The sequence below is a fragment of the Macrobrachium nipponense genome, chromosome 7 (assembly GCF_015104395.2).
Source record: "Macrobrachium nipponense isolate FS-2020 chromosome 7, ASM1510439v2, whole genome shotgun sequence".
Taxonomy (NCBI): Eukaryota; Metazoa; Arthropoda; class Malacostraca; order Decapoda; family Palaemonidae; genus Macrobrachium; species Macrobrachium nipponense.
Window position 1 is genome coordinate 16,155,163 of NC_061109.1, and position 10,076 is coordinate 16,165,238.

At 33.9% G+C, this 10,076-nt stretch overlaps 1 protein-coding gene across 2 annotated transcripts in view; it reads right to left on the bottom strand.

Annotated features, from left to right (window-relative positions):
- The window catches only part of LOC135217365 (monocarboxylate transporter 7-like), a 44,245-nt gene extending 43,516 nt beyond the window's left edge, over positions 1-729 (bottom strand). The window contains exon 1 of one of the 2 annotated variants that reach the window (XM_064253208.1): positions 151-385. The gene's annotated coding sequence lies outside the window, so the exon portion shown is untranslated. Of the gene's footprint in view, positions 1-150 lie in introns of both variants that reach the window. The other variant, XM_064253207.1, reaches the window with a different exon arrangement.
- Between the last annotated feature and the right edge of the window lie 9,347 nt (positions 730-10,076).

A 10,076-nucleotide genomic window follows, 5' to 3' on the forward strand; every position in this document is an offset into this window, starting at 1 on the left:
TTTCTTTATTTACTGGAAAATTTATCAAAATCACTGAGACTCGCCTCTATTCATAAGTTTCTTCCTCTCAATCATTTGCGTCTTTTGCAGTAGTGGTTTCAGTACAGTTTTCTTTACATAGGAAGAACAATGCGCAGTAGTACTACTTACTACTCGTATCGCGGTGCTCCTTAAGTAACGATTCGCTGGCTATTCTTGTCTTACGCAGCACGGCACGAGGTTGTAGGACCCAGTCGAAGATCTTGGAAGGTTTCACTTTCGCGATACTTTCTATGAATAACACTCACACCTAAAGGGAAATGATAATTCCCTTATCACTTTATCTCAATCACAAAGACGGGTTGATTACGGAGTTGCCAATCAGATGGGCAAGCTGTGTGTGAACGAACCAGCTGCCTTTTCTGTCCTTTCTGTTCTTGCATCGTGATAATGTGGTGGCCCATCATTGTGGAATTTCCCCAGCGGTCTTACTCTTAATTTATCCGTGCGTATAATCTATTCAAGGTTTATTTCAGCGCCATGCACGTCTTTACTCAAGATTGCATATGAGCTATATGGTGTTACCTATACGGCAAATACAGTACTTGCATTCTTAGGTAAGTTTACACACTCAGACAAGCTCAAATACATAGTTATGCAAGGTCCACAGAAATGGTCAACCAACCGGAGGCACAAAGTTTGTCGCGGTAATTCTAGGCAATAACTCCGCACGGACTGCAAGGAACGGTCCCGCGAATGCGAAAGCCACCAGGGATTTAGGCATCAAATGTATTTCGCCCTGTTTAGTACTGGTCCCTGTAATTAATTACAGTCGACCCCAAAAGATAACGGTAAAATCTTAATAAGCAAGCCCAATACTATAGTAAACTGTAATCTTTAAAGAAATTCCCGACGTGGAGTTATTACTTAGATCTAACTTTGTCGCTATCATATTATCAAAAGAATACTGGTCGCTACCTGCGCATCCAGGATTATGACGTTAAGAGTATATAGACCTCCAGGGCCTTGTTTAACTTTATCCCAGGTCGGACAACTGACTTCTCATTCGTTTGCAAATATAGGCTGGTGATTAGCAGGAAAATATTTGTCTTGTGTCTTACCGTAATGGTACAACTGTCATTCAACGAAATGCCGAAATACTGTGCTATCTGTGTGCGGCTGTTTATCGAATTTGCAACGAGCACACCCCCCAATTTTTAAAACAACGCCAAACGACCCCATTAACAACGATGATGACTCAGCGGAGAAACGCTTCCCACATCTCTGGAGTACTTTGGGAGGAAGGTTTTATCTCAGGACAAACATTGGCAAACTGCAAGTCATTTCATATCTATAACTGATTAAATTTTCGAGTATCTTACGACCAGAAACTGAAAAGAAATCCATATGGTTGAAATTTTTTTATCTTTTATTAGAGAAAATATACAATATTTTACAATTTTAATAGTATTACATGCAGAATTTTATCATAGTTGACTTTAACTTACCAGAATTTAACACAGATTTTATCTTGTACATTTTACAAATAATCTGAGTGTTTTAGTGTTAATATTTTTTTGTACTAGTTACCCATATAAGATTTTATCAGCAGATATCTATTTTTTATTATCCTTGATTTTATAAACCGTCTTATACCATCGTTTTCACCTTTTATTCCTGCTTTGTGGACTAACCAGATCCCAACAACATAGCCACAAATTAACTTCCAAAAGCAAAACTCAATAGCTACTGGGTAGCATGATTGATGCTGTATCATCCTCCTAAGAGTGTCTGTGGGAGAGAAGAGGATTCTACCTTCTCCAGAAAGGTTTGGTCGTCTCTTTCAAGGATTTGCCTAAATTGCTCGACGTGGTAGAAAATAGCATTTAATATTCAATACATAATTTAAGGTCAAATCAAGACTTTCTAGAACAGGGGTTCTTGACCTTTCGATGACTCCAGACAATGGGCGCCCGCACGTAGGGGCAAGGGGTGCCACTTGCCCCGCCCCCCCACCCCCCCCCCCTTGCCCCCCCCCCCCCCCCCCCTGAAATCCTGTGAACCACCAAAGATATTACAGTTCTTTTTCAAATGAACAGTGACTAACTTGAAAAATAATAAATTAAATTTCAATTAACTACATCACTTTGTTTTCCTCCCATTCTAACAGTAAATTCTTTCATTTAAGTAGATCAAATGTAGTGTTTATTATAGTATAAGATTTGTATGCAGTAATATAACTGCGTTATTTCTTCAAGAAATGTTTAGTTAAGTTGAACAGTACTTTATGGAACTATTGAAAAAAGTCGGTGTAACTTTATTTTTTTATTCATCTTGCTTCACTTAAATTATTGGCACGCAATTCCACTTCATATAATATATATATATATATATATATATTATATATATATATATATATATATATTATATATATATATTATATTATAGTATATATATATAGATATATATATTATTTATATATATATATATATATTTACATATATATATAGGTATATATATATATTACTATATATATATATATATACTATATTAGATTTGCCCCCAACCCCCTTGGAAAATAAGCCACGTGCCCCCATTCTCCAGACCCCCGATGAATTACCCAATATGGTTCCACACCCCCTTTGCTTGAGTCTACTTAAGTCCTATTTGTTGACAATATAACTTAATATACTTAGTTTTTAATACAGTTGGCAGAGGTTTTGGGTGGTTTGGTGGGTAATATAGCAAGCTCCCATCTGAAACATAATCTTGATTTCATTGATAGAATTGTGGGTAGAAATTTGGATGGAATTATGTATAGTTTGGACATCGTCTCCTTATTCACTAATGTGCCTCTTGACTTTGTTCTAACTAATTTGGTCAAAATTGACGAAGAAGGAAAATTCACGCCACCTATTCATATTAATAAATTTTGTGAGCTTATAAAGACGTGTGTAGAATCCACCATATTTGAGTTTGAAGGAGATTTCTATCAACAAAAAGCAGGGGTTGCTATGGGATCCTCGTTGTCGCCTGTCTTAGCTAATCTTTGTATGGAATTTTTTGAAATACTTTTTGTGGACAAACTTCCGGATGATTTGAAACCTTTTATATTGGTAAGATATGTTGACGATATCTTTATTGTTTATAAGGACGATGCCGAAAGTTTTGATCAGTTTCTTTTACAACTGAATAGTTTTCTTCCATCCATCAAGTTTACAGTGGAGTGGGAAGTCGATAAGCGTCTGCCATTTTTAGACTTGGTTGTTCACCGGGATGATGTAAATAAGTCTTTTAAATTTTCTGTTTTCAGGAAAAGTACTCATACAAATACTTACATACATTTTTATTCCTATCATGAAGAGAAAATCAAACGCAATGTTCTGACCAATTTGTTTTTTAGAGCTTTTCGAGTTTGTGACCCTAGTTTCATTGACCAGGAAATAAATGCCTTCCCCTTCCGTATAATCATGACCTGAAAAAAGTTTCTAATAATCTTAGAAAAGAAAGACATGGGTATAACGTAGTTTTTCAATACCCTAATACTCTTAAAAAGAAAGTTATGGTGAAAGCGGTCGTTCCCTGGACCAGAGGAAACGTGAACATATTGCAGCTTGCCGTTTGGGCAACGTTTACAGCGCCATTGCCAAGCATACTTGGGATTCGGATCATGTCATCGACTTCAAGGGAGGAAAAGTTATTTATAAGAGTGCAGATAGGACCACTAGGAGAATTGTGGAAGTAGCTCTCGTCACTTTGAGTGACACCTTTGAGGGGAATACTGGAATACAGAACAATTTACTTTTGAGTGAAGAAATTTGCAAAAGGGCCAGAATTAAGAACTTCAGAAATGTGTACAGCCTCCTTCAATCTGATAATGTGGATAACCACCCTTCGCCCGTTCCAGAGTTACAAACTACCTCTTCGGCTAACGACCCTCAAGATGTCATTCAGGAAGAAGACCGGCGCTTTGTCCCGCCTCGAAGATCACAGCGAGTTATGGAAAGGAATACGACCCAATGACTTGTTCTCATTTTTTAACCTTGTTAATTTTTTTTTTTTGTTTTGTCTGCTTGTTTATGTTTATTTGGAATTCTTCACCATTTACTTAGTGATCAAGTCCACAGGAGGATGGACAAAAGCTATAAGCTTTGAATATATTTCCATAAATATATTTTATCTTGATAAACAAGGATATTACTGTGGATCCTTCTATTGATATATATATATATATATATATATATATATATATATATATATATATATATATATATTATATATATATATATTATAATTATATATATATATATATATATTGTTAATGACTAAGAGAATGGATGACTTTGGCTTACATTACCTTAAGAATCTCAAGCCTTACAAAAACCCCCTTAAGCCCACAGGCAGAATAATTAAAAGAATAATCAATCAATTAGCAAGGTTGCAAGAGTAAGTATGTTTTATTTATTATTTAAAAACACACAACATGGTAAAATTTAACTGGAACATTTTGTCCACTTTCGCTAAAATAACGAATGGAACATTGGAGGAACACTACAGCAATTGCCAAGTGAATGATAATCGGAAACTCAGTAAATAAATACAAATAAGATTAAATAAATGAACAAGAAGAATAAATAAACAGGTAATAATTAATAAAGATTAAATACAAAAGTAAATGAATAAACGAACGAAAGTTTTTAAAAAAAATATCTAAAAATAAAAATGAATAAAAAATAAAAGTTAAAAAATGTAAAATAAGGGAAAAATTTGTTTATATATTAATTATATATAATATATTTATATATTATATACGATATATATATATATAATATGTGTGTGTGTGTGTGTGTGTGTGTGTATATATATATTATATATATATATATATATATAATATATCTACATATATTATATATATATAGATATATTTAATATATAAAAATATAAACAAAATGTATTTAAAATAGGCAAAAAGGTATAATAAAATAATAACAAAATAAACTATATAAACATATGAGGTATAAAAATAAATGAACAAATAAATAACAATAAAAACAATTCAACAAATCCAAAATAAAAATAAAAAATAGTAATGTAAAGATAAATAAATAAAAATTTTAAACCATTGAAATTAATTAGCAAATAAAAATGAAATAAATAACGCAAACTAAACAAATAAAATTAAAATTAATTAAAGAAAAAACTATTAAAAATAAAAGACGTAAAAAACGAAACAAAAAACAATAAAGTTAAAAAGAGAATAATTCAAAGTAATCAAACAAAGGAAATCAAAAAAATACGCAAAAAAACTAAGAAATAATTTTACTAAAAAATAAATTTGATAAGAAATTAAAATCTAAAAAATAACTGAAAAATAGATAAATTGACAGAATTTAAAAGTATAAAAAATAATTATTTAACATAATAACAAAGAAAATATTTATAGTTATAGATAAATGATTTGTACAATAAATAAAACTTAATCAGAAAATAAAAATTACTGAATAAATAAACAAATAAAACTTAATGAACAAAATAGAATTAAACAAAATGAAACAAGTAAAAAATTATACTTTTATTAAAAGTAAATAGAGAAAATATTAAAACAAATATAACAAATAATTTAGGAAATAAAAACTGAAAAACAAAAATGATAAATGCATTTCTATAATAAATAAAAATAGAATAAATCTATATATTCAAGTTTAAAAATAGAAAAAAAATGGAATAAATTGATAAAAAATCAAGAATAAATAACCTAAAATAATACATAAAGATGTAGTAACATACAAAATTTGTAATTAAATAATAAAAAATAAAACAAAGTTTAATAAAATCAATCAAAATAAATAAAACCAATTAATAAATAAATAAAAATAAGTAAGTACAAGGGAAAAATATTAAATGAAAATAAAAGTAAATGAAAAATAAACATACAAAAAGATGTAAAATAAAGAAAATCTTTGAAAAACCATAAAAAAGCAAAAAGTGTAAAATAAATTACTAACAAACAGGAATGTAAAAACAAAAAAATAAGTAAAAATGTAAATAAATAAAAAAAATTACCTGAACAGAAAATAATGAACGTAAATAAAAAGATAAATAGACAATAACAAGGCATGGTCCGGCTTCCAGCTTACTCGAGAACGCATGCAAAGATTCCTCTTATGCATAAGTTGCAAACATTATATTCCTAATTTTTAACAAATTAAAAAGTGTTAAAATCTACTGTCAAATAGAACCTTGTTTCACCAACGAAAATCAAAATAAATAGGCTGCATTTTATCAGAAATAACTTTTCTGTGCTGTTCAACATGCACATTATTTATTTTTTACATTTTCATTCTAATAAATAAACTATAAATATCCCATCCTAAACTCCTGTAATCTTTTTTTTAACTCAACGCAAAACGTTCTTTTTAAGACCTTTTTTAGCCTCTTCCATAGATCTTTCCTACTTTCTCCCAACAATAACACAACAAAACAAAGTAATTCGTAGGCATACTCCCCAAGTAAGCGAAAATAACAAAGAGGACCAAGTCACAGAACTGGGAGTAGTCGTCCACTCCAGAACCATCAAATAAATGCGACATTTGAAGATTTGTAAAACTCGCATAGATACCAAACATTTTCGGATTATTAGACAAGCACAGAATGAAAAATAGGAACTATATATTCTGGAATCCATGATGATAAAACAAAAGTGTTTTTATCTGCTTTGAAAAATTTTTGAATGACTAAATCTTTTTCATTTTTAAGTTTTGTTGTTGAGATTTATACAGTTTTTCAACTTTTATTATCTTATTATCTTACTCTCAGTCTATCTTATTATCTTACTCTCAATCTATCTTCGTAACTAATGGTGTCTGTTTTGATAAACTTTCACATGTTTATCAAAACAGGTATGATTTTTGTGAAGACGCGTGGTGTTCATGTTTCATTTATAATGAATCATTCATCATGGTGTTTTGATTATATTTGCAATACTAATTCGGCCACCACCTGCTGAATGTCCTCAGTCAGCCACAGTTTATATAAAATCATAAGAACAACACGTTGGCCGGCTCATGTACAGCCAGAACAACAAAAACCGGCGTCGCCAAACCCGCTTAACCTGGCTTGGAGAGATCATGCCCTTCTTGAACTGAAAGGTGGCCCACGTTCAAACAACCAGTACATAGTTAGAATGGTTGGAATGGGAGAAGGAGGAAAATTACGGTAATCAGGCAAAGAAAGGCAATAACGAATGAAATATATTTGGACAAAGAGATAAGAAAAGAGAAGAGAGAGAGAGAAAGAAATAGAGAATGAGGAATGGTAACAAAAGAAATGCATGTAGTGTACAGAGAGAAAGAGAGAGAGAGACAGACAGGCAGACAGACTGAGCTTTTATTACTGTTTAGTTATTAATCAATGGATATATTTGATACCTTCTGCTTTAAGAAATGTTATCGTATATATTTTGGAAAATAATTATGAAATCTTATCACATCGTATTGTTGTAAATCGTTATATTTTCTATATAAAAAAGCCTTAAATATTATTAGAACTGACTATTCATATTAATATTATTCTTTTTCATAATCTATAGCAGCTGTATTTCTCTCTCTCTCTCTTCCCCCTTCACGTTTGACGGCAATGATGCTCACTGCTGGGGTGTCATCACAGGGCCAAATCATTGCAGAAGGGTTTTTGTTTAACCAGCAGTGTGCGCCTTCCTCTGTTCTTATTGGCACTGCTCACCATAATAACACTTCTTAGAATTCCTTGAAACAGGTTTCCATTAAATTTTGTAGTTCGTCTTCCGGAGAATCACTCAAATGAACATTGACAATTTCACCTTGCACAAAATCGGTTTATTGATGATCTTCTAATAGCTTCTTTCTCATTTTTCTTGATCTTCTTTTGTCTCTTAGGAAATCAGAGTTTTCCTCTTTTTCTATCGATGTTCTTGCTATACTTCCGTTTGACTTCTCATTTGGTTTATCTCGCTTTTTCTCCAGTTTCCTCTCATTTCCGCTTCCAGGAATCCTTCGTGTAATCCAGTCTTCCTTTATTTCTCGTCTCCTTGTATCTCTTCTCTGCAGACCTTCATGCATCCTTTTTCTGCTTTCTCTCTGCCTTTCTGTCAGCCTTCCTCCTCCTCTTCAGTATCTACAACTAATGCCATCTGAATTTCTTCTTAGTACCTATAAAAACGTTCTTTTTGACCTCTCACCTCCCTGGACCCTCCTGTCCTCTGTCTTTTCTAAGTGAGCAGTAATGCCGTGTTTGGCATTCACAGGATTCTTTTTTAATTCCTCCAGAAGTATTCCGTCCTGCACCTGCAAAATTAGCCTATCTCTTCCATCTGCTCCAGAAATTTTTCTTAACTCTCTCTCTTTGCACTTTTAACGGCATGATGCCTCACTGCTGGGGTGTCATCACAGGGCCAAATCATAGCAGAGGGGTTTTATTTAGCCAGCAATGAGCTCCTTCCCTCTGCTCATTGGCACTGCTCACCAAAAAAAAAAAAAATAACGTTTGTTTCTGGAAGTTTTGTATTCGCTCCACCAACTCTGAAATTTAATTTATATATTCAGAATTTCTGAATATATATAAATTGAGAATTTCCTGACATGGTGTTACCGCTCCAACTCTGAATTTATATATATTCAAAATTTCTGTTATAGCTCCAACTCTGAATTTATATATTCATTGAATTTCTGAATATAATAAGATTGAGAATTTCCTGACATGGTGTTCCAGGTTTTTCAACTTCCTTTTGAAGAATAACTTGTATGTGGACGGTCCTCTGACAGCTTGTACTCTGTTGTTTTCACATTTTGGAGGGTTCCTTATGTGTACCAGACATTTGGTCTCCTCCAAAATCTTATTTTTATTCTTTGTTGTGTTTGATGGCAGACTCTCTCGAGGTTGGTTTGAGAATCTGCCGGAGGCTTCGACTCGTCTCTTCTCGATTTCGAAGTCTTCCTCCTTCCTTGGAGACAGACGGACACAGTGTGTTTCGTTCGTTCGTCCGGCCTTCCATGTGTGTCTTGAATTGCGCTTTCCCGTTGGGATTCTTGAGGACTTGGGAAGCCTTTCATCCTCTTGAGTTCCACTACCTTAAGATCACACTGGAGTCGACGCTTTTCCTTCGTGAGGGCTTCCACTTCCTTCAGCAGGCGCTAGAACCTGAGCTCAAGGTCTTTCCTCTCGGATTCGCGCTGCCTCGGTCGCGTCATTTTGTTCCTGGATGAGCCTCGCCTTTCGCTATGCTTATTCAGTCCTGAGCTGCTGGCTTTCTCCTTCTGTCGTAGGAGCTTCTCAGATCTTTGAAGCTGGCAGTTTGCCTTTGCTAACTGCACAGACAGATCCCTCACATAACGCAACGTTTTTCTGCCCAATTTCCTGTGTGTTGTACTTCATCGGGTGATTTTCCTCTGTGATCTTGAGGATCTTGTTTTCCAGCTGTTGTTTCTTCCTCTTTATCGTTCTCCTTCTTCAGAAACAACGTTTCAGCCTCGAGAGAGTGGGCCCCTTTCTAGCCAGGCCTGCTGTTGCAAACCCTCATGAGTGATCTGTCCAACGCCTTCATAGTAGTCCGACCCCTGCTGCAAACTGACGATTTCATTATGTCAGATTCACCTGCTTGATGGTTGTACTCGTCAAGGCCTCAATTCTATTGTTCAGTTCCTTTTCCTTGGGCCCTTTCAGCTACCATCCATCAGATATCTACATCTTCCAATCCAGTGAATTAGGGCCAGCTTACAGCAAAACAAAGATGGACTATTCCTGAGTCAGACTCCTCTCAGTAATCGCCAGGGACATGTGGACAAACAACCGTTTTTTTCCAGAAACTACAGCTGCTGGCCCGAGGCCAGACCTAAGGCCAATAGGGGCCAGACAAGGCCCATATAGGTTTTCTTCAAACTGGGAAGACCGTATCTTGCAGGAGGCCATACCTAAGTTGTTCGTTACACACACTCCACTTTCTTCTGAGTTCTTCATTGAGTTGCTATTTATCACGATGAGAATTTTTTAGGATTTGTCAAAAGATATCAGGAAGTTATTTTGAAAAGATTTCGGAATAATGGTCTTGGGTCTCCCTTGGTGTT